Genomic DNA, 26,704 nt, shown 5'->3' on the forward strand with positions numbered 1-26,704 from the left:
TAGCACGATTAATGCACATTCACCTGTACAAAGCATATATCCGATAAAAAATAGATACTTTTTTATTGTTACATGTTGTATGTGTACGTCGAAAAGTCGGCTTGTTCTTTGGATTTTTTAAATTCTATTACATGTTGCACAGTATGTGTTTTTCTTTTTGCATGTCTGATAAAGTGCTGCTGTAACAAAACAATCTCCCAGCTTGGGATCAATAAAGTGAATCTATCTTTCTGTCTGAGACAGGGCGGAAAACAAACTTCCTGCCACTCAGCGGTTCACTTCTGATTGAGCGACACAATCTGCCAGGCACTTTAAATCGACATAGGCATTAGGCTCAAGAGATAAATTGGTGTCAGATTACTTGCACTGAACAGATAGCGCAGGTCTACCCATTGTTCTTGACTTTTAAAGCAAAAATGAACTTCACGTTTTCGTGACCTTTGTATGTATTTTCACCAAGCCAAGTCTCCTCATCCAATAGTCGCTCCTTCCTCAAAAGCTCTGCTGCCTCGTGTGAGGATCGAACTCACGACCTTCAGATTATGAGACTGACACGCTCCCTACTGCGCTAACGAGGCCGAGAGCCTGGTGCCGTTCCGTGATTCTCCCCGTCGACTAGAAAATGCGCACTTGGTCAAGAGGTTGTGCTGTCCGACCCATGTTTCTTGACTTTCAATTGAAATAGAATTGAGTGCCCCTGCACATCAAGCGTGTCACAAGGCAATGTCACCATCATTATTGCAATTACGTAAACAGCCAAGAACACGAGCCCGAGGTTGAAACGGGCTTAGCGTCACAAAAACTGGACAGGGGAAGACTGCCGAAACGTAGCCCGCTCTGATCAAAATCGATTTATTCCGAGACACGTGGACCGTGAGGTCTGAATTTGGCACGGACGGCATGAATCCTTGGAACGACCCTACCTGCTTTGCGTCAACAGCACAAGCTGGTGCAACGGTGTGGTGTAAATGTTATCTCGGCACATTTTGGGCCCATTCACACCAATCAAGCATCCATCGCTGGAATGCCCCAGCCTATTAGCGTACTGTTGCCGACCACGTGCACCCCTTCGTGGCCACGACCAGCCCGTCTCCTAATTGCGAAATCCGGCACTAACTAACGCGCCATGTCACAAGGCGAAAGTCATCTCCAGCTGGTTTCATGAACAGGACAATGACTTCAGTGTTCTTCCCAGTCACCAGATCCGAAAGGAAATCTTCGACGCGTGGAAAAACAGGGCATTCACAGCAGGAAAGCGACACTGAAAACGCGTGACCAAACCATGCCAACGATTTGTGGATCGTGCCGTCATTTTGGCAGCAAAAGCCACACTTTGCGGCGCCAGGGAAGGAACGCACAAGCCCCTCCAGCATCTTGACCATAAGAACGGTTGAGAGTGGAAAGCACTTAAAACCACTCTGAACCGACTGAGGCAGGGGGTGCTCGGATTTGAACCGGGGACCTCTTGATCTGCAGTCAAATGCTCTACCACTGAGCTACACCCCCAAGACAGCTCAGCCTTTTCCGATGTCTGGCGTATTGTCGCAGGGAGCGATCGTTGCCAAGCTCTTCAAACCAACGATCGGCGCGCCGCAGTTCACGGGAACTTAACGCAGGCATGAGCCAGACAGGGGGCAAACGGACTTAACCCTTGACCTCTCGATTTGCATCAAAGTGGACAGGGGAATACTGCTGAAACGTAGCCTGCTCTGATCAAAATCGATTTATTCCGAGACACATGGACGGTGCGGTCTGAATTTGACACGGACGGCATGAATCCTTGGACCGAGCCTACCTGCTTTGCGTCAACAGTACAAGCTGGTGTGGTGTAAATGTTTTCTCGGCACATTTTGGGCCCATTAACACCAATCAAGCATCGCTGGAATGCCCCCGCCTATTAGCGGATTGGTGCCCACCACGTGCTTCCCTTCGTGGCCACGACCACCCCGTCTCCTAATGGCGAAGTCCAGCAAGATGTCACAATAGAATCCAACAGTAAATCTTTGACACGTGGAAAAACGAGGCATTCTGAGCTTGAAAGCGACGCTGAAAATTCTGAAGGATTTGGGGGACGAAATCAGCATTTATTTATTTATTTATTTGCTTGTTGGTTGGTTTGTTTCTCTTCTATTCAGTCCTGCCACTTTTGCCCAGTTTTCTTATTTGCATTCATTACAATTCATGTTCTTAGCACGATTAATGCACATTCACCTGTACAAAGCATATATCCGATAAAAAATAGATACTTTTTTATTGTTACATGTTGTATGTGTACGTCGAAAAGTCGGCTTGTTCTTTGGATTTTTTAAATTCTATTACATGTTGCACAGTATGTGTTTTTCTTTTTGCATGTCTGATAAAGTGCTGCTGTAACAAAACAATCTCCCAGCTTGGGATCAATAAAGTGAATCTATCTTTCTGTCTGAGACAGGGCGGAAAACAAACTTCCTGCCACTCAGCGGTTCACTTCTGATTGAGCGACACAATCTGCCAGGCACTTTAAATCGACATAGGCATTAGGCTCAAGAGATAAATTGGTGTCAGATTACTTGCACTGAACAGATAGCGCAGGTGTACCCATTGTTCTTGACTTTTAAAGCAAAAATGAACTTCACGTTTTCGTGACCTTTGTATGTATTTTCACCAAGCCAAGTCTCCTCGTCCAATAGTCGCTCCTTCCTCAAAAGCTCTGCTGCCTCGTGTGAGGATCGAACTCACGACCTTCAGATTATGAGACTGACACGCTCCCTACTGCGCTAACGAGGCCGAGAGCCAGGTGCCGTTCCGTGATTCTCCCCGTCGACTAGAAAATGCGCACTTGGTCAAGAGGTTGTGCTGTCCGACCCATGTTTCTTGACTTTCAATTGAAATAGAATTGAGTGCCCCTGCACATCAAGCGTGTCACAAGGCAATGTCACCATCATTATTGCAATTACGTAAACAGCCAAGAACACGAGCCCGAGGTTGAAACGGGCTTAGCGTCACAAAAACTGGACAGGGGAAGACTGCCGAAACGTAGCCCGCTCTGATCAAAATCGATTTATTCCGAGACACGTGGACCGTGAGGTCTGAATTTGGCACGGACGGCATGAATCCTTGGAACGACCCTACCTGCTTTGCGTCAACAGCACAAGCTGGTGCAACGGTGTGGTGTAAATGTTATCTCGGCACATTTTGGGCCCATTCACACCAATCAAGCATCCATCGCTGGAATGCCCCAGCCTATTAGCGTACTGTTGCCGACCACGTGCACCCCTTCGTGGCCACGACCAGCCCGTCTCCTAATTGCGAAATCCGGCACTAACTAACGCGCCATGTCACAAGGCGAAAGTCATCTCCAGCTGGTTTCATGAACAGGACAATGACTTCAGTGTTCTTCCCAGTCACCAGATCCGAAAGGAAATCTTCGACGCGTGGAAAAACAGGGCATTCACAGCAGGAAAGCGACACTGAAAACGCGTGACCAAACCATGCCAACGATTTGTGGATCGTGCCGTCATTTTGGCAGCAAAAGCCACACTTTGCGGCGCCAGGGAAGGAACGCACAAGCCCCTCCAGCATCTTGACCATAAGAACGGTTGAGAGTGGAAAGCACTTAAAACCACTCTGAACCGACTGAGGCAGGGGGTGCTCGGATTTGAACCGGGGACCTCTTGATCTGCAGTCAAATGCTCTACCACTGAGCTACACCCCCAAGACAGCTCAGCCTTTTCCGATGTCTGGCGTATTGTCGCAGGGCGCGATCGTTGCCAAGCTCTTCAAACCAACGATCGGCGCGCCGCAGTTCACGGGAACTTAACGCAGGCATGAGCCAGACAGGGGGCAAACGGACTTAACCCTTGACCTCTCGATTTGCATCAAAGTGGACAGGGGAATACTGCTGAAACGTAGCCTGCTCTGATCAAAATCGATTTATTCCGAGACACATGGACGGTGCGGTCTGAATTTGACACGGACGGCATGAATCCTTGGACCGAGCCTACCTGCTTTGCGTCAACAGTACAAGCTGGTGTGGTGTAAATGTTTTCTCGGCACATTTTGGGCCCATTAACACCAATCAAGCATCGCTGGAATGCCCCCGCCTATTAGTGGATTGGTGCCCACCACGTGCTTCCCTTCGTGGCCACGACCACCCCGTCTCCTAATGGCGAAGTCCAGCAAGATGTCACAATAGAATCCAACAGTAAATCTTTGACACGTGGAAAAACGAGGCATTCTGAGCTTGAAAGCGACGCTGAAAATTCTGAAGGATTTGGGGGACGAAATCAGCATTTATTTATTTATTTATTTATTTATTTATTAGCTTGTTGGTTGGTTTGTTTCTCTTCTATTCAGTCCTGCCACTTTTGCCCAGTTTTCTTATTTGCATTCATTACAATTCATGTTCTTAGCACGATTAATGCACATTCACCTGTACAAAGCATATATCCGATAAAAAATAGATACTTTTTTATTGTTACATGTTGTATGTGTACGTCGAAAAGCCGGCTTGTTCTTTGGATTTTTTAAATTCTATTACATGTTGCACAGTATGTGTTTTTCTTTTTGCATGTCTGATAAAGTGCTGCTGTAACAAAACAATCTCCCAGCTTGGGATCAATAAAGTGAATCTATCTTTCTGTCTGAGACAGGGCGGAAAACAAACTTCCTGCCACTCAGCGGTTCACTTCTGATTGAGCGACACAATCTGCCAGGCACTTTAAATCGACATAGGCATTAGGCTCAAGAGATAAATTGGTGTCAGATTACTTGCACTGAACAGATAGCGCAGGTCTACCCATTGTTCTTGACTTTTAAAGCAAAAACGAACTTCACGTTTTCGTGACCTTTGTATGTATTTTCACCAAGCCAAGTCTCCTCGTCCAATAGTCGCTCCTTCCTCAAAAGCTCTGCTGCCTCGTGTGAGGATCGAACTCACGACCTTCAGATTATGAGACTGACACGCTCCCTACTGCGCTAACGAGGCCGAGAGCCAGGTGCCGTTCCGTGATTCTCCCCGTCGACTAGAAAATGCGCACTTGGTCAAGAGGTTGTGCTGTCCGACCCATGTTTCTTGACTTTCAATTGAAATAGAATTGAGTGCCCCTGCACATCAAGCGTGCCACAAGGCAATGTCACCATCATTATTGCAATTACGTAAACAGCCAAGAACACGAGCCCGAGGTTGAAACGGGCTTAGCGTCACAAAAACTGGACAGGGGAAGACTGCCGAAACGTAGCCCGCTCTGATCAAAATCGATTTATTCCGAGACACGTGGACCGTGAGGTCTGAATTTGGCACGGACGGCATGAATCCTTGGAACGACCCTACCTGCTTTGCGTCAACAGCACAAGCTGGTGCAACGGTGTGGTGTAAATGTTATCTCGGCACATTTTGGGCCCATTCACACCAATCAAGCATCCATCGCTGGAATGCCCCAGCCTATTAGCGTACTGTTGCCGACCACGTGCACCCCTTCGTGGCCACGACCAGCCCGTCTCCTAATTGCGAAATCCGGCACGAACTAGCGCGCCATGTCACAAGGCGAAAGTCATCTCCAGCTGGTTTCATGAACAGGACAATGACTTCAGTGTTCTTCCCAGTCACCAGATCCGAAAGGAAATCTTCGACGCGTGGAAAAACAGGGCATTCACAGCAGGAAAGCGACACTGAAAACGCGTGACCAAACCATGCCAACGATTTGTGGATCGTGCCGTCATTTTGGCAGCAAAAGCCACACTTTGCGGCACCAGGGAAGGAACGCACAAGCCCCTCCAGCATCTTGACCATATGAACGGTTGAGAGTGGAAAGCACTTAAAACCACTCTGAACCGACTGAGGCAGGGGGTGCTCGGATTTGAACCGGGGACCTCTTGATCTGTAGTCAAATGCTCTACCACTGAGCTACACCCCCAAGACAGCTCAGCCTTTTCCGATGTCTGGCGTATTTTCGCAGGGCGCGATCGTTGCCAAGCTCTTCAAACCAACGATCGGCGCGCCGCAGTTCACGGGAACTTAACGCAGGCATGAGCCAGACAGGGGGCAAACGGACTTAACCCTTGACCTCTCGATTTGCATCAAAGTGGACAGGGGAATACTGCTGAAACGTAGCCTGCTCTGATCAAAATCGATTTATTCCGAGACACATGGACGGTGCGGTCTGAATTTGACACGGACGGCATGAATCCTTGGACCGAGCCTACCTGCTTTGCGTCAACAGTACAAGCTGGTGTGGTGTAAATGTTTTCTCGGCACATTTTGGGCCCATTAACACCAATCAAGCATCGCTGGAATGCCCCCGCCTATTAGCGGATTGTTGCCCACCACGTGCTTCCCTTCGTGGCCACGACCACCCCGTCTCCTAATGGCGAAGTCCAGCAAGATGTCACAATAGAATCCAACAGTAAATCTTTGACACGTGGAAAAACGAGGCATTCTGAGCTTGAAAGCGACGCTGAAAATTCTGAAGGATTTGGGGGACGAAATCAGCATTTATTTATTTATTTATTTATTTATTTATTAGCTTGTTGGTTGGTTTGTTTCTCTTCTATTCAGTCCTGCCACTTTTGCCCAGTTTTCTTATTTGCATTCATTACAATTCATGTTCTTAGCACGATTAATGCACATTCACCTGTACAAAGCATATATCCGATAAAAAATAGATACTTTTTTATTGTTACATGTTGTATGTGTACGTCGAAAAGTCGGCTTGTTCTTTGGATTTTTTAAATTCTATTACATGTTGCACAGTATGTGTTTTTCTTTTTGCATGTCTGATAAAGTGCTGCTGTAACAAAACAATCTCCCAGCTTGGGATCAATAAAGTGAATCTATCTTTCTGTCTGAGACAGGGCGGAAAACAAACTTCCTGCCACTCAGCGGTTCACTTCTGATTGAGCGACACAATCTGCCAGGCACTTTAAATCGACATAGGCATTAGGCTCAAGAGATAAATTGGTGTCAGATTACTTGCACTGAACAGATAGCGCAGGTCTACCCATTGTTCTTGACTTTTAAAGCAAAAATGAACTTCACGTTTTCGTGACCTTTGTATGTATTTTCACCAAGCCAAGTCTCCTCATCCAATAGTCGCTCCTTCCTCAAAAGCTCTGCTGCCTCGTGTGAGGATCGAACTCACGACCTTCAGATTATGAGACTGACACGCTCCCTACTGCGCTAACGAGGCCGAGAGCCTGGTGCCGTTCCGTGATTCTCCCCGTCGACTAGAAAATGCGCACTTGGTCAAGAGGTTGTGCTGTCCGACCCATGTTTCTTGACTTTCAATTGAAATAGAATTGAGTGCCCCTGCACATCAAGCGTGTCACAAGGCAATGTCACCATCATTATTGCAATTACGTAAACAGCCAAGAACACGAGCCCGAGGTTGAAACGGGCTTAGCGTCACAAAAACTGGACAGGGGAAGACTGCCGAAACGTAGCCCGCTCTGATCAAAATCGATTTATTCCGAGACACGTGGACCGTGAGGTCTGAATTTGGCACGGACGGCATGAATCCTTGGAACGACCCTACCTGCTTTGCGTCAACAGCACAAGCTGGTGCAACGGTGTGGTGTAAATGTTATCTCGGCACATTTTGGGCCCATTCACACCAATCAAGCATCCATCGCTGGAATGCCCCAGCCTATTAGCGTACTGTTGCCGACCACGTGCACCCCTTCGTGGCCACGACCAGCCCGTCTCCTAATTGCGAAATCCGGCACGAACTAGCGCGCCATGTCACAAGGCGAAAGTCATCTCCAGCTGGTTTCATGAACAGGACAATGACTTCAGTGTTCTTCCCAGTCACCAGAGCCGAAAGGAAATCTTCGACGCGTGGAAAAACAGGGAATTCACAGCAGGAAAGCGACACTGAAAACGCGCGACCAAACCATGCCAACGATTTGTGGATCGTGCCGTCATTTTGGCAGCAAAAGCCACATTTTGCGGTGCCAGGGAAGGAACGCACAAGCCCCTCCAGCATCTTGACCATATGAACGGTTGAGAGTGGAAAGCACTTAAAACCACTCTGAACCAACTGAGGCAGGGGGTGCTCGGATTTGAACCGGGGACCTCTTGATCTGCAGTCAAATGCTCTACCACTGAGCTACACCCCCAAGACAGCTCAGCCTTTTCCGATGTCTGGCGTATTGTCGCAGGGCGCGATCGTTGCCAAGCTCTTCAAACCAACGATCGGCGCGCCGCAGTTCACGGGAACTTAACGCAGGCATGAGCCAGACAGGGGGCAAACGGACTTAACCCTTGACCTCTCGATTTGCATCAAAGTGGACAGGGGAATACTGCTGAAACGTAGTCTGCTCTGATCAAAATCGATTTATTCCGAGACACATGGACGGTGCGGTCTGAATTTGACACGGACGGCATGAATCCTTGGACCGAGCCTACCTGCTTTGCGTCAACAGTACAAGCTGGTGTGGTGTAAATGTTTTCTCGGCACATTTTGGGCCCATTAACACCAATCAAGCATCGCTGGAATGCCCCCGCCTATTAGCGGATTGTTGCCCACCACGTGCTTCCCTTCGTGGCCACGACCACCCCGTCTCCTAATGGCGAAGTCCAGCAAGATGTCACAATAGAATCCAACAGTAAATCTTTGACACGTGGAAAAACGAGGCATTCTGAGCTTGAAAGCGACGCTGAAAATTCTGAAGGATTTGGGGGACGAAATCAGCATTTATTTATTTATTTATTTATTTATTAGCTTGTTGGTTGGTTTGTTTCTCTTCTATTCAGTCCTGCCACTTTTGCCCAGTTTTCTTATTTGCATTCATTACAATTCATGTTCTTAGCACGATTAATGCACATTCACCTGTACAAAGCATATATCCGATAAAAAATAGATACTTTTTTATTGTTACATGTTGTATGTGTACGTCGAAAAGTCGGCTTGTTCTTTGGATTTTTTAAATTCTATTACATGTTGCACAGTATGTGTTTTTCTTTTTGCATGTCTGATAAAGTGCTGCTGTAACAAAACAATCTCCCAGCTTGGGATCAATAAAGTGAATCTATCTTTCTGTCTGAGACAGGGCGGAAAACAAACTTCCTGCCACTCAGCGGTTCACTTCTGATTGAGCGACACAATCTGCCAGGCACTTTAAATCGACATAGGCATTAGGCTCAAGAGATAAATTGGTGTCAGATTACTTGCACTGAACAGATAGCGCAGGTCTACCCATTGTTCTTGACTTTTAAAGCAAAAATGAACTTCACGTTTTCGTGACCTTTGTATGTATTTTCACCAAGCCAAGTCTCCTCGTCCAATAGTCGCTCCTTCCTCAAAAGCTCTGCTGCCTCGTGTGAGGATCGAACTCACGACCTTCAGATTATGAGACTGACACGCTCCCTACTGCGCTAACGAGGCCGAGAGTCAGGTGCCGTTCCGTGATTCTCCCCGTCGACTAGAAAATGCGCACTTGGTCAAGAGGTTGTGCTGTCCGACCCATGTTTCTTGACTTTCAATTGAAATAGAATTGAGTGCCCCTGCACATCAAGCGTGTCACAAGGCAATGTCACCATCATTATTGCAATTACGTAAACAGCCAAGAACACGAGCCCGAGGTTGAAACGGGCTTAGCGTCACAAAAACTGGACAGGGGAAGACTGCCGAAACGTAGCCCGCTCTGATCAAAATCGATTTATTCCGAGACACGTGGACCGTGAGGTCTGAATTTGGCACGGACGGCATGAATCCTTGGAAAGACCCTACCTGCTTTGCGTCAACAGCACAAGCTGGTGCAACGGTGTGGTGTAAATGTTATCTCGGCACATTTTGGGCCCATTCACACCAATCAAGCATCCATCGCTGGAATGCCCCAGCCTATTAGCGTACTGTTGCCGACCACGTGCACCCCTTCGTGGCCACGACCAGCCCGTCTCCTAATTGCGAAATCCGGCACGAACTAGCGCGCCATGTCACAAGGCGAAAGTCATCTCCAGCTGGTTTCATGAACAGGACAATGACTTCAGTGTTCTTCCCAGTCACCAGATCCGAAAGGAAATCTTCGACGCGTGGAAAAACAGGGCATTCACAGCAGGAAAGCGACACTGAAAACGCGTGACCAAGCCATGCCAACGATTTGTGGATCGTGCCGTCATTTTGGCAGCAAAAGCCACACTTTGCGGTGCCAGGGAAGGAACGCACAAGCTCCTCCAGCATCTTGACCATAAGAACGGTTGAGAGTGGAAAGCACTTAAAACCACTCTGAACCGACTGAGGCAGGGGGTGCTCGGATTTGAACCGGGGACCTCTTGATCTGCAGTCAAATGCTCTACCACTGAGCTACACCCCCAAGACAGCTCAGCCTTTTCCGATGTCTGGCGTATTGTCGCAGGGAGCGATCGTTGCCAAGCTCTTCAAACCAACGATCGGCGCGCCGCAGTTCACGGGAACTTAACGCAGGCATGAGCCAGACAGGGGGCAAACGGACTTAACCCTTGACCTCTCGATTTGCATCAAAGTGGACAGGGGAATACTGCTGAAACGTAGCCTGCTCTGATCAAAATCGATTTATTCCGAGACACATGGAAGGTGCGGTCTGAATTTGACACGGACGGCATGAATCCTTGGACCGAGCCTACCTGCTTTGCGTCAACAGTACAAGCTGGTGTGGTGTAAATGTTTTCTCGGCACATTTTGGGCCCATTAACACCAATCAAGCATCGCTGGAATGCCCCCGCCTATTAGCGGATTGGTGCCCACCACGTGCTTCCCTTCGTGGCCACGACCACCCCGTCTCCTAATGGCGAAGTCCAGCAAGATGTCACAATAGAATCCAACAGTAAATCTTTGACACGTGGAAAAACGAGGCATTCTGAGCTTGAAAGCGACGCTGAAAATTCTGAAGGATTTGGGGGACGAAATCAGCATTTATTTATTTATTTATTTATTTGCTTGTTGGTTGGTTTGTTTCTCTTCTATTCAGTCCTGCCACTTTTGCCCAGTTTTCTTATTTGCATTCATTACAATTCATGTTCTTAGCACGATTAATGCACATTCACCTGTACAAAGCATATATCCGATAAAAAATAGATACTTTTTTATTGTTACATGTTGTATGTGTACGTCGAAAAGTCGGCTTGTTCTTTGGATTTTTTAAATTCTATTACATGTTGCACAGTATGTGTTTTTCTTTTTGCATGTCTGATAAAGTGCTGCTGTAACAAAACAATCTCCCAGCTTGGGATCAATAAAGTGAATCTATCTTTCTGTCTGAGACAGGGCGGAAAACAAACTTCCTGCCACTCAGCGGTTCACTTCTGATTGAGCGACACAATCTGCCAGGCACTTTAAATCGACATAGGCATTAGGCTCAAGAGATAAATTGGTGTCAGATTACTTGCACTGAACAGATAGCGCAGGTCTACCCATTGTTCTTGACTTTTAAAGCAAAAATGAACTTCACGTTTTCGTGACCTTTGTATGTATTTTCACCAAGCCAAGTCTCCTCGTCCAATAGTCGCTCCTTCCTCAAAAGCTCTGCTGCCTCGTGTGAGGATCGAACTCACGACCTTCAGATTATGAGACTGACACGCTCCCTACTGCGCTAACGAGGCCGAGAGCCAGGTGCCGTTCCGTGATTCTCCCCGTCGACTAGAAAATGCGCACTTGGTCAAGAGGTTGTGCTGTCCGACCCATGTTTCTTGACTTTCAATTGAAATAGAATTGAGTGCCCCTGCACATCAAGCGTGTCACAAGGCAATGTCACCATCATTATTGCAATTACGTAAACAGCCAAGAACACGAGCCCGAGGTTGAAACGGGCTTAGCGTCACAAAAACTGGACAGGGGAAGACTGCCGAAACGTAGCCCGCTCTGATCAAAATCGATTTATTCCGAGACACGTGGACCGTGAGGTCTGAATTTGGCACGGACGGCATGAATCCTTGGAACGACCCTACCTGCTTTGCGTCAACAGCACAAGCTGGTGCAACGGTGTGGTGTAAATGTTATCTCGGCACATTTTGGGCCCATTCACACCAATCAAGCATCCATCGCTGGAATGCCCCAGCCTATTAGCGTACTGTTGCCGACCACGTGCACCCCTTCGTGGCCACGACCAGCCCGTCTCCTAATTGCGAAATCCGGCACTAACTAACGCGCCATGTCACAAGGCGAAAGTCATCTCCAGCTGGTTTCATGAACAGGACAATGACTTCAGTGTTCTTCCCAGTCACCAGATCCGAAAGGAAATCTTCGACGCGTGGAAAAACAGGGCATTCACAGCAGGAAAGCGACACTGAAAACGCGTGACCAAACCATGCCAACGATTTGTGGATCGTGCCGTCATTTTGGCAGCAAAAGCCACACTTTGCGGCGCCAGGGAAGGAACGCACAAGCCCCTCCAGCATCTTGACCATAAGAACGGTTGAGAGTGGAAAGCACTTAAAACCACTCTGAACCGACTGAGGCAGGGGGTGCTCGGATTTGAACCGGGGACCTCTTGATCTGCAGTCAAATGCTCTACCACTGAGCTACACCCCCAAGACAGCTCAGCCTTTTCCGATGTCTGGCGTATTGTCGCAGGGAGCGATCGTTGCCAAGCTCTTCAAACCAACGATCGGCGCGCCGCAGTTCACGGGAACTTAACGCAGGCATGAGCCAGACAGGGGGCAAACGGACTTAACCCTTGACCTCTCGATTTGCATCAAAGTGGACAGGGGAATACTGCTGAAACGTAGCCTGCTCTGATCAAAATCGATTTATTCCGAGACACATGGACGGTGCGGTCTGAATTTGACACGGACGGCATGAATCCTTGGACCGAGCCTACCTGCTTTGCGTCAACAGTACAAGCTGGTGTGGTGTAAATGTTTTCTCGGCACATTTTGGGCCCATTAACACCAATCAAGCATCGCTGGAATGCCCCCGCCTATTAGCGGATTGGTGCCCACCACGTGCTTCCCTTCGTGGCCACGACCACCCCGTCTCCTAATGGCGAAGTCCAGCAAGATGTCACAATAGAATCCAACAGTAAATCTTTGACACGTGGAAAAACGAGGCATTCTGAGCTTGAAAGCGACGCTGAAAATTCTGAAGGATTTGGGGGACGAAATCAGCATTTATTTATTTATTTATTTGCTTGTTGGTTGGTTTGTTTCTCTTCTATTCAGTCCTGCCACTTTTGCCCAGTTTTCTTATTTGCATTCATTACAATTCATGTTCTTAGCACGATTAATGCACATTCACCTGTACAAAGCATATATCCGATAAAAAATAGATACTTTTTTATTGTTACATGTTGTATGTGTACGTCGAAAAGTCGGCTTGTTCTTTGGATTTTTTAAATTCTATTACATGTTGCACAGTATGTGTTTTTCTTTTTGCATGTCTGATAAAGTGCTGCTGTAACAAAACAATCTCCCAGCTTGGGATCAATAAAGTGAATCTATCTTTCTGTCTGAGACAGGGCGGAAAACAAACTTCCTGCCACTCAGCGGTTCACTTCTGATTGAGCGACACAATCTGCCAGGCACTTTAAATCGACATAGGCATTAGGCTCAAGAGATAAATTGGTGTCAGATTACTTGCACTGAACAGATAGCGCAGGTGTACCCATTGTTCTTGACTTTTAAAGCAAAAATGAACTTCACGTTTTCGTGACCTTTGTATGTATTTTCACCAAGCCAAGTCTCCTCGTCCAATAGTCGCTCCTTCCTCAAAAGCTCTGCTGCCTCGTGTGAGGATCGAACTCACGACCTTCAGATTATGAGACTGACACGCTCCCTACTGCGCTAACGAGGCCGAGAGCCAGGTGCCGTTCCGTGATTCTCCCCGTCGACTAGAAAATGCGCACTTGGTCAAGAGGTTGTGCTGTCCGACCCATGTTTCTTGACTTTCAATTGAAATAGAATTGAGTGCCCCTGCACATCAAGCGTGTCACAAGGCAATGTCACCATCATTATTGCAATTACGTAAACAGCCAAGAACACGAGCCCGAGGTTGAAACGGGCTTAGCGTCACAAAAACTGGACAGGGGAAGACTGCCGAAACGTAGCCCGCTCTGATCAAAATCGATTTATTCCGAGACACGTGGACCGTGAGGTCTGAATTTGGCACGGACGGCATGAATCCTTGGAACGACCCTACCTGCTTTGCGTCAACAGCACAAGCTGGTGCAACGGTGTGGTGTAAATGTTATCTCGGCACATTTTGGGCCCATTCACACCAATCAAGCATCCATCGCTGGAATGCCCCAGCCTATTAGCGTACTGTTGCCGACCACGTGCACCCCTTCGTGGCCACGACCAGCCCGTCTCCTAATTGCGAAATCCGGCACTAACTAACGCGCCATGTCACAAGGCGAAAGTCATCTCCAGCTGGTTTCATGAACAGGACAATGACTTCAGTGTTCTTCCCAGTCACCAGATCCGAAAGGAAATCTTCGACGCGTGGAAAAACAGGGCATTCACAGCAGGAAAGCGACACTGAAAACGCGTGACCAAACCATGCCAACGATTTGTGGATCGTGCCGTCATTTTGGCAGCAAAAGCCACACTTTGCGGCGCCAGGGAAGGAACGCACAAGCCCCTCCAGCATCTTGACCATAAGAACGGTTGAGAGTGGAAAGCACTTAAAACCACTCTGAACCGACTGAGGCAGGGGGTGCTCGGATTTGAACCGGGGACCTCTTGATCTGCAGTCAAATGCTCTACCACTGAGCTACACCCCCAAGACAGCTCAGCCTTTTCCGATGTCTGGCGTATTGTCGCAGGGCGCGATCGTTGCCAAGCTCTTCAAACCAACGATCGGCGCGCCGCAGTTCACGGGAACTTAACGCAGGCATGAGCCAGACAGGGGGCAAACGGACTTAACCCTTGACCTCTCGATTTGCATCAAAGTGGACAGGGGAATACTGCTGAAACGTAGCCTGCTCTGATCAAAATCGATTTATTCCGAGACACATGGACGGTGCGGTCTGAATTTGACACGGACGGCATGAATCCTTGGACCGAGCCTACCTGCTTTGCGTCAACAGTACAAGCTGGTGTGGTGTAAATGTTTTCTCGGCACATTTTGGGCCCATTAACACCAATCAAGCATCGCTGGAATGCCCCCGCCTATTAGTGGATTGGTGCCCACCACGTGCTTCCCTTCGTGGCCACGACCACCCCGTCTCCTAATGGCGAAGTCCAGCAAGATGTCACAATAGAATCCAACAGTAAATCTTTGACACGTGGAAAAACGAGGCATTCTGAGCTTGAAAGCGACGCTGAAAATTCTGAAGGATTTGGGGGACGAAATCAGCATTTATTTATTTATTTATTTATTTATTTATTAGCTTGTTGGTTGGTTTGTTTCTCTTCTATTCAGTCCTGCCACTTTTGCCCAGTTTTCTTATTTGCATTCATTACAATTCATGTTCTTAGCACGATTAATGCACATTCACCTGTACAAAGCATATATCCGATAAAAAATAGATACTTTTTTATTGTTACATGTTGTATGTGTACGTCGAAAAGCCGGCTTGTTCTTTGGATTTTTTAAATTCTATTACATGTTGCACAGTATGTGTTTTTCTTTTTGCATGTCTGATAAAGTGCTGCTGTAACAAAACAATCTCCCAGCTTGGGATCAATAAAGTGAATCTATCTTTCTGTCTGAGACAGGGCGGAAAACAAACTTCCTGCCACTCAGCGGTTCACTTCTGATTGAGCGACACAATCTGCCAGGCACTTTAAATCGACATAGGCATTAGGCTCAAGAGATAAATTGGTGTCAGATTACTTGCACTGAACAGATAGCGCAGGTCTACCCATTGTTCTTGACTTTTAAAGCAAAAACGAACTTCACGTTTTCGTGATCTTTGTATGTATTTTCACCAAGCCAAGTCTCCTCGTCCAATAGTCGCTCCTTCCTCAAAAGCTCTGCTGCCTCGTGTGAGGATCGAACTCACGACCTTCAGATTATGAGACTGACACGCTCCCTACTGCGCTAACGAGGCCGAGAGCCAGGTGCCGTTCCGTGATTCTCCCCGTCAACTAGAAAATGCGCACTTGGTCAAGAGGTTGTGCTGTCCGACCCATGTTTCTTGACTTTCAATTGAAATAGAATTGAGTGTCCCTGCACATCAAGCGTGTCACAAGGCAATGTCACCATCATTATTGCAATTACGTAAACAGCCAAGAACACGAGCCCGAGGTTGAAACGGGCTTAGCGTCACAAAAACTGGACAGGGGAAGACTGCCGAAACGTAGCCCGCTCTGATCAAAATCGATTTATTCCGAGACACGTGGACCGTGAGGTCTGAATTTGGCACGGACGGCATGAATCCTTGGAACGACCCTACCTGCTTTGCGTCAACAGCACAAGCTGGTGCAACGGTGTGGTGTAAATGTTATCTCGGCACATTTTGGGCCCATTCACACCAATCAAGCATCCATCGCTGGAATGCCCCAGCCTATTAGCGTACTGTTGCCGACCACGTGCACCCCTTCGTGGCCACGACCAGCCCGTCTCCTAATTGCGAAATCGCCATGTCACAAGGCGAAAGTCATCTCCAGCTGGTTTCATGAACAGGACAATGACTTCAGTGTTCTTCCCAGTCACCAGATCCGAAAGGAAATCTTCGACGCGTGGAAAAACAGGGCATTCACAGCAGAAAAGCGACACTGAAAACGCGTGACCAAACCATGCCAAAGATTTGTGGATCGTGCCGTCATTTTGGCAGCAAAAGCCACACTTTGCGGCGCCAGGGAAGGAACGCACAAGCCCCTCCACCATCTTGACCATAAGAACGGTTGAGAGTGGAAAGCACTTAAAACCACTCTGAACCAACTGAGGCAGGGGGTGCTCGGATTTGAACCGGGGACCTCTTGATCTGCAGTCAAATGCTCTACCACTGAGCTACACCCCCAAGACAGCTCAGCCTTTTCCGATGTCTGGCGTATTGTCGCAGGGCGCGATCGTTGCCAAGCTCTTCAAACCAACGATCGGCGCGCCGCAGTTCACGGGAACTTAACGCAGGCATGAGCCAGACAGGGGGCAAACGGACTTAACCCTTGACCTCTCGATTTGCATCAAAGTGGACAGGGGAATACTGCTGAAACGTAGCCTGCTCTGATCAAAATCGATTTATTCCGAGACACATGGACGGTGCGGTCTGAATTTGACACGGACGGCATGAATCCTTGGACCGAGCCTACCTGCTTTGCGTCAACAGTACAAGCTGGTGTGGTGTAAATGTTTTCTCGGCACATTTTGGGCCCATTAACACCAATCAAGCATCGCTGGAATGCCCCCGCCTATTAGCGGATTGGTGCCCACCACGTGCTTCCCTTCGTGGCCACGACCACCCCGTCTCCTAATGGCGAAGTCCAGCAAGATGTCACAATAGAATCCAACAGTAAATCTTTGACACGTGGAAAAACGAGGCATTCTGAGCTTGAAAGCGACGCTGAAAATTCTGAAGGATTTGGGGGACGAAATCAGCATTTATTTATTTATTTATTTGCTTGTTGGTTGGTTTGTTTCTCTTCTATTCAGTCCTGCCACTTTTGCCCAGTTTTCTTATTTGCATTCATTACAATTCATGTTCTTAGCACGATTAATGCACATTCACCTGTACAAAGCATATATCCGATAAAAAATAGATACTTTTTTATTGTTACATGTTGTATGTGTACGTCGAAAAGTCGGCTTGTTCTTTGGATTTTTTAAATTCTATTACATGTTGCACAGTATGTGTTTTTCTTTTTGCATGTCTGATAAAGTGCTGCTGTAACAAAACAATCTCCCAGCTTGGGATCAATAAAGTGAATCTATCTTTCTGTCTGAGACAGGGCGGAAAACAAACTTCCTGCCACTCAGCGGTTCACTTCTGATTGAGCGACACAATCTGCCAGGCACTTTAAATCGACATAGGCATTAGGCTCAAGAGATAAATTGGTGTCAGATTACTTGCACTGAACAGATAGCGCAGGTCTACCCATTGTTCTTGACTTTTAAAGCAAAAATGAACTTCACGTTTTCGTGACCTTTGTATGTATTTTCACCAAGCCAAGTCTCCTCGTCCAATAGTCGCTCCTTCCTCAAAAGCTCTGCTGCCTCGTGTGAGGATCGAACTCACGACCTTCAGATTATGAGACTGACACGCTCCCTACTGCGCTAACGAGGCCGAGAGCCAGGAGCCGTTCCGTGATTCTCCCCGTCGACTAGAAAATGCGCACTTGGTCAAGAGGTTGTGCTGTCCGACCCATGTTTCTTGACTTTCAATTGAAATAGAATTGAGTGCCCCTGCACATCAAGCGTGTCACAAGGCAATGTCACCATCATTATTGCAATTACGTAAACAGCCAAGAACACGAGCCCGAGGTTGAAACGGGCTTAGCGTCACAAAAACTGGACAGGGGAAGACTGCCGAAACGTAGCCCGCTCTGATCAAAATCGATTTATTCCGAGACACGTGGACCGTGAGGTCTGAATTTGGCACGGACGGCATGAATCCTTGGAACGACCCTACCTGCTTTGCGTCAACAGCACAAGCTGGTGCAACGGTGTGGTGTAAATGTTATCTCGGCACATTTTGGGCCCATTCACACCAATCAAGCATCCATCGCTGGAATGCCCCAGCCTATTAGCGTACTGTTGCCGACCACGTGCACCCCTTCGTGGCCACGACCAGCCCGTCTCCTAATTGCGAAATCGCCATGTCACAAGGCGAAAGTCATCTCCAGCTGGTTTCATGAACAGGACAATGACTTCAGTGTTCTTCCCAGTCACCAGATCCGAAAGGAAATCTTCGACGCGTGGAAAAACAGGGCATTCACAGCAGGAAAGCGACACTGAAAACGCGTGACCAAACCATGCCAACGATTTGTGGATCGTGCCGTCATTTTGGCAGCAAAAGCCACACTTTGCGGTGCCAGGGAAGGAACGCACAAGCTCCTCCAGCATCTTGACCATAAGAACGGTTGAGAGTGGAAAGCACTTAAAACCACTCTGAACCAACTGAGGCAGGGGGTGCTCGGATTTGAACCGGGGACCTCTTGATCTGCAGTCAAATGCTCTACCACTGAGCTACACCCCCAAGACAGCTCAGCCTTTTCCGATGTCTGGCGTATTGTCGCAGGGCGCGATCGTTGCCAAGCTCTTCAAACCAACGATCGGCGCGCCGCAGTTCACGGGAACTTAACGCAGGCATGAGCCAGACAGGGGGCAAACGGACTTAACCCTTGACCTCTCGATTTGCATCAAAGTGGACAGGGGAATACTGCTGAAACGTAGCCTGCTCTGATCAAAATCGATTTATTCCGAGACACATGGACGGTGCGGTCTGAATTTGACACGGACGGCATGAATCCTTGGACCGAGCCTACCTGCTTTGCGTCAACAGTACAAGCTGGTGTGGTGTAAATGTTTTCTCGGCACATTTTGGGCCCATTAACACCAATCAAGCATCGCTGGAATGCCCCCGCCTATTAGCGGATTGGTGCCCACCACGTGCTTCCCTTCGTGGCCACGACCACCCCGTCTCCTAATGGCGAAGTCCAGCAAGATGTCACAATAGAATCCAACAGTAAATCTTTGACACGTGGAAAAACGAGGCATTCTGAGCTTGAAAGCGACGCTGAAAATTCTGAAGGATTTGGGGGACGAAATCAGCATTTATTTATTTATTTATTTATTTATTTATTTGCTTGTTGGTTGGTTTGTTTCTCTTCTATTCAGTCCTGCCACTTTTGCCCAGTTTTCTTATTTGCATTCATTACAATTCATGTTCTTAGCACGATTAATGCACATTCACCTGTACAAAGCATATATCCGATAAAAAATAGATACTTTTTTATTGTTACATGTTGTATGTGTACGTCGAAAAGTCGGCTTGTTCTTTGGATTTTTTAAATTCTATTACATGTTGCACAGTATGTGTTTTTCTTTTTGCATGTCTGATAAAGTGCTGCTGTAACAAAACAATCTCCCAGCTTGGGATCAATAAAGTGAATCTATCTTTCTGTCTGAGACAGGGCGGAAAACAAACTTCCTGCCACTCAGCGGTTCACTTCTGATTGAGCGACACAATCTGCCAGGCACTTTAAATCGACATAGGCATTAGGCTCAAGAGATAAATTGGTGTCAGATTACTTGCACTGAACAGATAGCGCAGGTCTACCCATTGTTCTTGACTTTTAAAGCAAAAATGAACTTCACGTTTTCGTGACCTTTGTATGTATTTTCACCAAGCCAAGTCTCCTCGTCCAATAGTCGCTCCTTCCTCAAAAGCTCTGCTGCCTCGTGTGAGGATCGAACTCACGACCTTCAGATTATGAGACTGACACGCTCCCTACTGCGCTAACGAGGCCGAGAGCCAGGTGCCATTCCGTGATTCTCCCCGTCGACTAGAAAATGCGCACTTGGTCAAGAGGTTGTGCTGTCCGACCCATGTTTCTTGACTTTCAATTGAAATAGAATTGAGTGCCCCTGCACATCAAGCGTGTCACAAGGCAATGTCACCATCATTATTGCAATTACGTAAACAGCCAAGAACACGAGCCCGAGGTTGAAACGGGCTTAGCGTCACAAAAACTGGACAGGGGAAGACTGCCGAAACGTAGCCCGCTCTGATCAAAATCGATTTATTCCGAGACACGTGGACCGTGAGGTCTGAATTTGGCACGGACGGCATGAATCCTTGGAACGACCCTACCTGCTTTGCGTCAACAGCACAAGCTGGTGCAACGGTGTGGTGTAAATGTTATCTCGGCACATTTTGGGCCCATTCACACCAATCAAGCATCCATCGCTGGAATGCCCCAGCCTATTAGCGTACTGTTGCCGACCACGTGCACCCCTTCGTGGCCACGACCAGCCCGTCTCCTAATTGCGAAATCGCCATGTCACAAGGCGAAAGTCATCTTCAGCTGGTTTCATGAACAGGACAATGACTTCAGTGTTCTTCCCAGTCACCAGATCTGAAAGGAAATCTTCGACGCGTGGAAAAACAGGGCATTCACAGCAGGAAAGCGACACTGAAAACGCGTGACCAAACCATGCCAACGATTTGTGGATCGTGCCGTCATTTTGGCAGCAAAAGCCACACTTTGCGGTGCCAGGGAAGGAACGCACAAGCTCCTCCAGCATCTTGACCATAAGAACGGTTGAGAGTGGAAAGCACTTAAAACCACTCTGAACCAACTGAGGCAGGGGGTGCTCGGATTTGAACCGGGGACCTCTTGATCTGCAGTCAAATGCTCTACCACTGAGCTACACCCCCAAGACAGCTCAGCCTTTTCCGATGTCTGGCGTATTGTCGCAGGGCGCGATCGTTGCCAAGCTCTTCAAACCAACGATCGGCGCGCCGCAGTTCACGGGAACTTAACGCAGGCATGAGCCAGACAGGGGGCAAACGGACTTAACCCTTGACCTCTCGATTTGCATCAAAGTGGACAGGGGAATACTGCTGAAACGTAGCCTGCTCTGATCAAAATCGATTTATTCCGAGACACATGGACGGTGCGGTCTGAATTTGACATGGACGGCATGAATCCTTGGACCGAGCCTACCTGCTTTGCGTCAACAGTACAAGCTGGTGTGGTGTAAATGTTTTCTCGGCACATTTTGGGCCCATTAACACCAATCAAGCATCGCTGGAATGCCCCCGCCTATTAGCGGATTGGTGCCCACCACGTGCTTCCCTTCGTGGCCACGACCACCCCGTCTCCTAATGGCGAAGTCCAGCAAGATGTCACAATAGAATCCAACAGTAAATCTTTGACACGTGGAAAAACGAGGCATTCTGAGCTTGAAAGCGACGCTGAAAATTCTGAAGGATTTGGGGGACGAAATCAGCATTTATTTATTAATTAATTTATTTATTTATTTGCTTGTTGGTTGGTTTGTTTCTCTTCTATTCAGTCCTGCCACTTTTGCCCAGTTTTCTTATTTGCATTCATTACAATTCATGTTCTTAGCACGATTAATGCACATTCACCTGTACAAAGCATATATCCGATAAAAAATAGATACTTTTTTATTGTTACATGTTGTATGTGTACGTCGAAAAGTCGGCTTGTTCTTTGGATTTTTTAAATTCTATTACATGTTGCACAGTATGTGTTTTTCTTTTTGCATGTCTGATAAAGTGCTGCTGTAACAAAACAATCTCCCAGCTTGGGATCAATAAAGTGAATCTATCTTTCTGTCTGAGACAGGGCGGAAAACAAACTTCCTGCCACTCAGCGGTTCACTTCTGATTGAGCGACACAATCTGCCAGGCACTTTAAATCGACATAGGCATTAGGCTCAAGAGATAAATTGGTGTCAGATTACTTGCACTGAACAGATAGCGCAGGTGTACCCATTGTTCTTGACTTTTAAAGCAAAAATGAACTTCACGTTTTCGTGACCTTTGTATGTATTTTCACCAAGCCAAGTCTCCTCGTCCAATAGTCGCTCCTTCCTCAAAAGCTCTGCTGCCTCGTGTGAGGATCGAACTCACGACCTTCAGATTATGAGACTGACACGCTCCCTACTGCGCTAACGAGGCCGAGAGCCAGGAGCCGTTCCGTGATTCTCCCCGTCGACTAGAAAATGCGCACTTGGTCAAGAGGTTGTGCTGTCCGACCCATGTTTCTTGACTTTCAATTGAAATAGAATTGAGTGCCCCTGCACATCAAGCGTGTCACAAGGCAATGTCACCATCATTATTGCAATTACGTAAACAGCCAAGAACACGAGCCCGAGGTTGAAACGGGCTTAGCGTCACAAAAACTGGACAGGGGAAGACTGCCGAAACGTAGCCCGCTCTGATCAAAATCGATTTATTCCGAGACACGTGGACCGTGAGGTCTGAATTTGGCACGGACGGCATGAATCCTTGGAACGACCCTACCTGCTTTGCGTCAACAGCACAAGCTGGTGCAACGGTGTGGTGTAAATGTTATCTCGGCACATTTTGGGCCCATTCACACCAATCAAGCATCCATCGCTGGAATGCCCCAGCCTATTAGCGTACTGTTGCCAACCACGTGCACCCCTTCGTGGCCACGACCAGCCCGTCTCCTAATTGCGAAATCCGGCACGAACTAACGCGCCATGTCACAAGGCGAAAGTCATCTCCAGCTGGTTTCATGACCAGGACAATGACTTCAGTGTTCTTCCCAGTCACCAGATCCGAAAGGAAATCTTCGACGCGTGGAAAAACAGGGCATTCACAGCAGGAAAGCGACACTGAAAACGCGCGACCAAACCATGCCAACGATTTGTGGATCGTGCCGTCATTTTGGCAGCAAAAGCCACACTTTGCGGTGCCAGGGAAGGAACGCACAAGCTCCTCCAGCATCTTGACCATATGAACGGTTGAGAGTGGAAAGCACTTAAAACCACTCTGAACCGACTGAGGCAGGGGGTGCTCGGATTTGAACCGGGGACCTCTTGATCTGCAGTCAAATGCTCTACCACTGAGCTACACCCCCAAGACAGCTCAGCCTTTTCCGATGTCTGACGTATTGTCGCAGGGCGCGATCGTTGCCAAGCTCTTCAAACCAACGATCGGCGCGCCGCAGTTCACGGGAACTTAACGCAGGCATGAGCCAGACAGGGGGCAAACGGACTTAACCCTTGACCTCTCGATTTGCATCAAAGTGGACAGGGGAATACTGCTGAAACGTAGCCTGCTCTGATCAAAATCGATTTATTCCGAGACACATGGACGGTGCGGTCTGAATTTGACACGGACGGCATGAATCCTTGGACCGAGCCTACCTGCTTTGCGTCAACAGTACAAGCTGGTGTGGTGTAAATGTTTTCTCGGCACATTTTGGGCCCATTAACACCAATCAAGCATCGCTGGAATGCCCCCGCCTATTAGCGGATTGTTGCCCACCACGTGCTTCCCTTCGTGGCCACGACCACCCCGTCTCCTAATGGCGAAGTCCAGCAAGATGTCACAATAGAATCCAACAGTAAATCTTTGACACGTGGAAAAACGAGGCATTCTGAGCTTGAAAGCGACGCTGAAAATTCTGAAGGATTTGGGGGACGAAATCAGCATTTATTTATTTATTTATTTATTTATTTGCTTGTTGGTTGGTTTGTTTCTCTTCTATTCAGTCCTGCCACTTTTGCCCAGTTTTCTTATTTGCATTCATTACAATTCATGTTCTTAGCACGATTAATGCACATTCACCTGTACAAAGCATATATCCGATAAAAAATAGATACTTTTTTATTGTTACATGTTGTATGTGTACATCGAAAAGTCGGCTTGTTCTTTGGATTTTTTAAATTCTATTACATGTTGCACAGTATGTGTTTTTCTTTTTGCATGTCTGATAAAGTGCTGCTGTAACAAAACAATCTCCCAGCTTGGGATCAATAAAGTGAATCTATCTTTCTGTCTGAGACAGGGCGGAAAACAAACTTCCTGCCACTCAGCGGTTCACTTCTGATTGAGCGACACAATCTGCCAGGCACTTTAAATCGACATAGGCATTAGGCTCAAGAGATAAATTGGTGTCAGATTACTTGCACTGAACAGATAGCGCAGGTGTACCCATTGTTCTTGACTTTTAAAGCAAAAATGAACTTCACGTTTTCGTGACCTTTGTATGTATTTTCACCAAGCCAAGTCTCCTCGTCCAATAGTCGCTCCTTCCTCAAAAGCTCTGCTGCCTCGTGTGAGGATCGAACTCACGACCTTCAGATTATGAGACTGACACGCTCCCTACTGCGCTAACGAGGCCGAGAGCCAGGTGCCGTTCCGTGATTCTCCCCGTCGACTAGAAAATGCGCACTTGGTCAAGAGGTTGTGCTGTCCGACCCATGTTTCTTGACTTTCAATTGAAATAGAATTGAGTGCCCCTGCACATCAAGCGTGTCACAAGGCAATGTCACCATCATTATTGCAATTACGTAAACAGCCAAGAACACGAGCCCGAGGTTGAAACGGGCTTAGCGTCACAAAAACTGGACAGGGGAAGACTGCCGAAACGTAGCCCGCTCTGATCAAAATCGATTTATTCCGAGACACGTGGACTGTGAGGTCTGAATTTGGCACGGACGGCAAGAATCCTTGGAACGACCCTACCTGCTTTGCGTCAACAGCACAAGCTGGTGCAACGGTGTGGTGTAAATGTTATCTCGGCACATTTTGGGCCCATTCACACCAATCAAGCATCCATCGCTGGAATGCCCCAGCCTATTAGCGTACTGTTGCCGACCACGTGCACCCCTTCGTGGCCACGACCAGCCCGTCTCCTAATTGCGAAATCCGGCACGAACTAACGCGCCATGTCACAAGGCGAAAGTCATCTCCAGCTGGTTTCATGAACAGGACAATGACTTCAGTGTTCTTCCCAGTCACCAGATCCGAAAGGAAATCTTCGACGCGTGGAAAAACAGGGCATTCACAGCAGGAAAGCGACACTGAAAACGCGCGACCAAACCATGCCAACGATTTGTGGATCGTGCCGTCATTTTGGCAGCAAAAGCCACACTTTGCGGTGCCAGGGAAGGAACGCACAAGCTCCTTCCGGCATCTTGACCATATGAACGGTTGAGAGTGGAAAGCACTTAAAACCACTCTGAACCGACTGAGGCAGGGGGTGCTCGGATTTGAACCAGGGACCTCTTGATCTGCAGTCAAATGCTCTACCACTGAGCTACACCCCCAAGACAGCTCAGCCTTCTCCGATGTCTGGCGTATTGTCGCAGGGCGCGATCGTTGCCAAGCTCTTCAAACCAACGATCGGCGCGCCGCAGTTCACGGGAACTTAGCGCAGGCATGAGCCAGACAGGGGGCAAACGGACTTAACCCTTGACCTCTCGATTTGCATCAAAGTGGACAGGGGAATACTGCTGAAACGTAGCCTGCTCTGATCAAAATCGATTTATTCCGAGACACATGGACGGTGCGGTCTGAATTTGACACGGACGGCATGAATCCTTGGACCGAGCCTACCTGCTTTGCGTCAACAGTACAAGCTGGTGTGGTGTAAATGTTTTCTCGGCACATTTTGGGCCCATTAACACCAATCAAGCATCGCTGGAATGCCCCCGCCTATTAGCGGATTGTTGCCCACCACGTGCTTCCCTTCGTGGCCACGACCACCCCGTCTCCTAATGGCGAAGTCCAGCAAGATGTCACAATAGAATCCAACAGTAAATCTTTGACACGTGGAAAAACGAGGCATTCTGAGCTTGAAAGCGACGCTGAAAATTCTGAAGGATTTGGGGGACGAAATCAGCATTTATTTATTTATTTATTTATTAGCTTGTTGGTTGGTTTGTTTCTCTTCTATTCAGTCCTGCCACTTTTGCCCAGTTTTCTTATTTGCATTCATTACAATTCATGTTCTTAGCACGATTAATGCACATTCACCTGTACAAAGCATATATCCGATAAAAAATAGATACTTTTTTATTGTTACATGTTGTATGTGTACGTCGAAAAGCCGGCTTGTTCTTTGGATTTTTTAAATTCTATTACATGTTGCACAGTATGTGTTTTTCTTTTTGCATGTCTGATAAAGTGCTGCTGTAACAAAACAATCTCCCAGCTTGGGATCAATAAAGTGAATCTATCTTTCTGTCTGAGACAGGGCGGAAAACAAACTTCCTGCCACTCAGCAGTTCACTTCTGATTGAGCGACACAATCTGCCAGGCACTTTAAATCGACATAGGCATTAGGCTCAAGAGATAAATTGGTGTCAGATTACTTGCACTGAACAGATAGCGCAGGTCTACCCATTGTTCTTGACTTTTAAAG

The 26,704-nt window shown here is 47.7% G+C and overlaps 24 non-coding genes across 24 annotated transcripts; all 24 read right to left on the reverse strand.

Annotated features, from left to right (window-relative positions):
- Positions 1–505: 505 nt before the first annotated feature.
- On the reverse strand, positions 506–578 carry trnam-cau (transfer RNA methionine (anticodon CAU)). The gene has a single exon. It is a non-coding gene; the product is annotated as a tRNA-Met (tRNA).
- Positions 579–1,434: 856 nt separating this feature from the next.
- On the reverse strand, positions 1,435–1,506 carry trnac-gca (transfer RNA cysteine (anticodon GCA)). Its single transcript has one exon. It is a non-coding gene; the product is annotated as a tRNA-Cys (tRNA).
- Positions 1,507–2,693: 1,187 nt separating this feature from the next.
- trnam-cau (transfer RNA methionine (anticodon CAU)) lies at positions 2,694–2,766 on the reverse strand. Its single transcript has one exon. It is a non-coding gene; the product is annotated as a tRNA-Met (tRNA).
- Positions 2,767–3,622: 856 nt separating this feature from the next.
- Positions 3,623–3,694, reverse strand: trnac-gca (transfer RNA cysteine (anticodon GCA)). Its single transcript has one exon. It is a non-coding gene; the product is annotated as a tRNA-Cys (tRNA).
- A 1,199-nt stretch (positions 3,695–4,893) lies between these two features.
- Positions 4,894–4,966, reverse strand: trnam-cau (transfer RNA methionine (anticodon CAU)). Its single transcript has one exon. It is a non-coding gene; the product is annotated as a tRNA-Met (tRNA).
- An 856-nt stretch (positions 4,967–5,822) lies between these two features.
- On the reverse strand, positions 5,823–5,894 carry trnac-aca (transfer RNA cysteine (anticodon ACA)). The gene has a single exon. It is a non-coding gene; the product is annotated as a tRNA-Cys (tRNA).
- A 1,199-nt stretch (positions 5,895–7,093) lies between these two features.
- trnam-cau (transfer RNA methionine (anticodon CAU)) lies at positions 7,094–7,166 on the reverse strand. Its single transcript has one exon. It is a non-coding gene; the product is annotated as a tRNA-Met (tRNA).
- An 856-nt stretch (positions 7,167–8,022) lies between these two features.
- Positions 8,023–8,094, reverse strand: trnac-gca (transfer RNA cysteine (anticodon GCA)). Its single transcript has one exon. It is a non-coding gene; the product is annotated as a tRNA-Cys (tRNA).
- A 1,195-nt stretch (positions 8,095–9,289) lies between these two features.
- Positions 9,290–9,362, reverse strand: trnam-cau (transfer RNA methionine (anticodon CAU)). The gene has a single exon. It is a non-coding gene; the product is annotated as a tRNA-Met (tRNA).
- Positions 9,363–10,218: 856 nt separating this feature from the next.
- Positions 10,219–10,290, reverse strand: trnac-gca (transfer RNA cysteine (anticodon GCA)). Its single transcript has one exon. It is a non-coding gene; the product is annotated as a tRNA-Cys (tRNA).
- Positions 10,291–11,481: 1,191 nt separating this feature from the next.
- On the reverse strand, positions 11,482–11,554 carry trnam-cau (transfer RNA methionine (anticodon CAU)). The gene has a single exon. It is a non-coding gene; the product is annotated as a tRNA-Met (tRNA).
- Positions 11,555–12,410: 856 nt separating this feature from the next.
- Positions 12,411–12,482, reverse strand: trnac-gca (transfer RNA cysteine (anticodon GCA)). The gene has a single exon. It is a non-coding gene; the product is annotated as a tRNA-Cys (tRNA).
- Positions 12,483–13,669: 1,187 nt separating this feature from the next.
- Positions 13,670–13,742, reverse strand: trnam-cau (transfer RNA methionine (anticodon CAU)). Its single transcript has one exon. It is a non-coding gene; the product is annotated as a tRNA-Met (tRNA).
- An 856-nt stretch (positions 13,743–14,598) lies between these two features.
- Positions 14,599–14,670, reverse strand: trnac-gca (transfer RNA cysteine (anticodon GCA)). Its single transcript has one exon. It is a non-coding gene; the product is annotated as a tRNA-Cys (tRNA).
- Positions 14,671–15,869: 1,199 nt separating this feature from the next.
- Positions 15,870–15,942, reverse strand: trnam-cau (transfer RNA methionine (anticodon CAU)). The gene has a single exon. It is a non-coding gene; the product is annotated as a tRNA-Met (tRNA).
- Positions 15,943–16,782: 840 nt separating this feature from the next.
- Positions 16,783–16,854, reverse strand: trnac-gca (transfer RNA cysteine (anticodon GCA)). Its single transcript has one exon. It is a non-coding gene; the product is annotated as a tRNA-Cys (tRNA).
- Positions 16,855–18,041: 1,187 nt separating this feature from the next.
- Positions 18,042–18,114, reverse strand: trnam-cau (transfer RNA methionine (anticodon CAU)). Its single transcript has one exon. It is a non-coding gene; the product is annotated as a tRNA-Met (tRNA).
- Positions 18,115–18,954: 840 nt separating this feature from the next.
- Positions 18,955–19,026, reverse strand: trnac-gca (transfer RNA cysteine (anticodon GCA)). Its single transcript has one exon. It is a non-coding gene; the product is annotated as a tRNA-Cys (tRNA).
- Positions 19,027–20,225: 1,199 nt separating this feature from the next.
- On the reverse strand, positions 20,226–20,298 carry trnam-cau (transfer RNA methionine (anticodon CAU)). Its single transcript has one exon. It is a non-coding gene; the product is annotated as a tRNA-Met (tRNA).
- An 840-nt stretch (positions 20,299–21,138) lies between these two features.
- On the reverse strand, positions 21,139–21,210 carry trnac-gca (transfer RNA cysteine (anticodon GCA)). Its single transcript has one exon. It is a non-coding gene; the product is annotated as a tRNA-Cys (tRNA).
- A 1,199-nt stretch (positions 21,211–22,409) lies between these two features.
- trnam-cau (transfer RNA methionine (anticodon CAU)) lies at positions 22,410–22,482 on the reverse strand. Its single transcript has one exon. It is a non-coding gene; the product is annotated as a tRNA-Met (tRNA).
- Positions 22,483–23,338: 856 nt separating this feature from the next.
- On the reverse strand, positions 23,339–23,410 carry trnac-gca (transfer RNA cysteine (anticodon GCA)). The gene has a single exon. It is a non-coding gene; the product is annotated as a tRNA-Cys (tRNA).
- Positions 23,411–24,605: 1,195 nt separating this feature from the next.
- Positions 24,606–24,678, reverse strand: trnam-cau (transfer RNA methionine (anticodon CAU)). The gene has a single exon. It is a non-coding gene; the product is annotated as a tRNA-Met (tRNA).
- Positions 24,679–25,535: 857 nt separating this feature from the next.
- trnac-gca (transfer RNA cysteine (anticodon GCA)) lies at positions 25,536–25,607 on the reverse strand. Its single transcript has one exon. It is a non-coding gene; the product is annotated as a tRNA-Cys (tRNA).
- Between the last annotated feature and the right edge of the window lie 1,097 nt (positions 25,608–26,704).

This window comes from Neoarius graeffei, chromosome 4, assembly GCF_027579695.1.
Source record: "Neoarius graeffei isolate fNeoGra1 chromosome 4, fNeoGra1.pri, whole genome shotgun sequence".
NCBI classification, from domain to species: domain Eukaryota; kingdom Metazoa; phylum Chordata; class Actinopteri; order Siluriformes; family Ariidae; genus Neoarius; species Neoarius graeffei.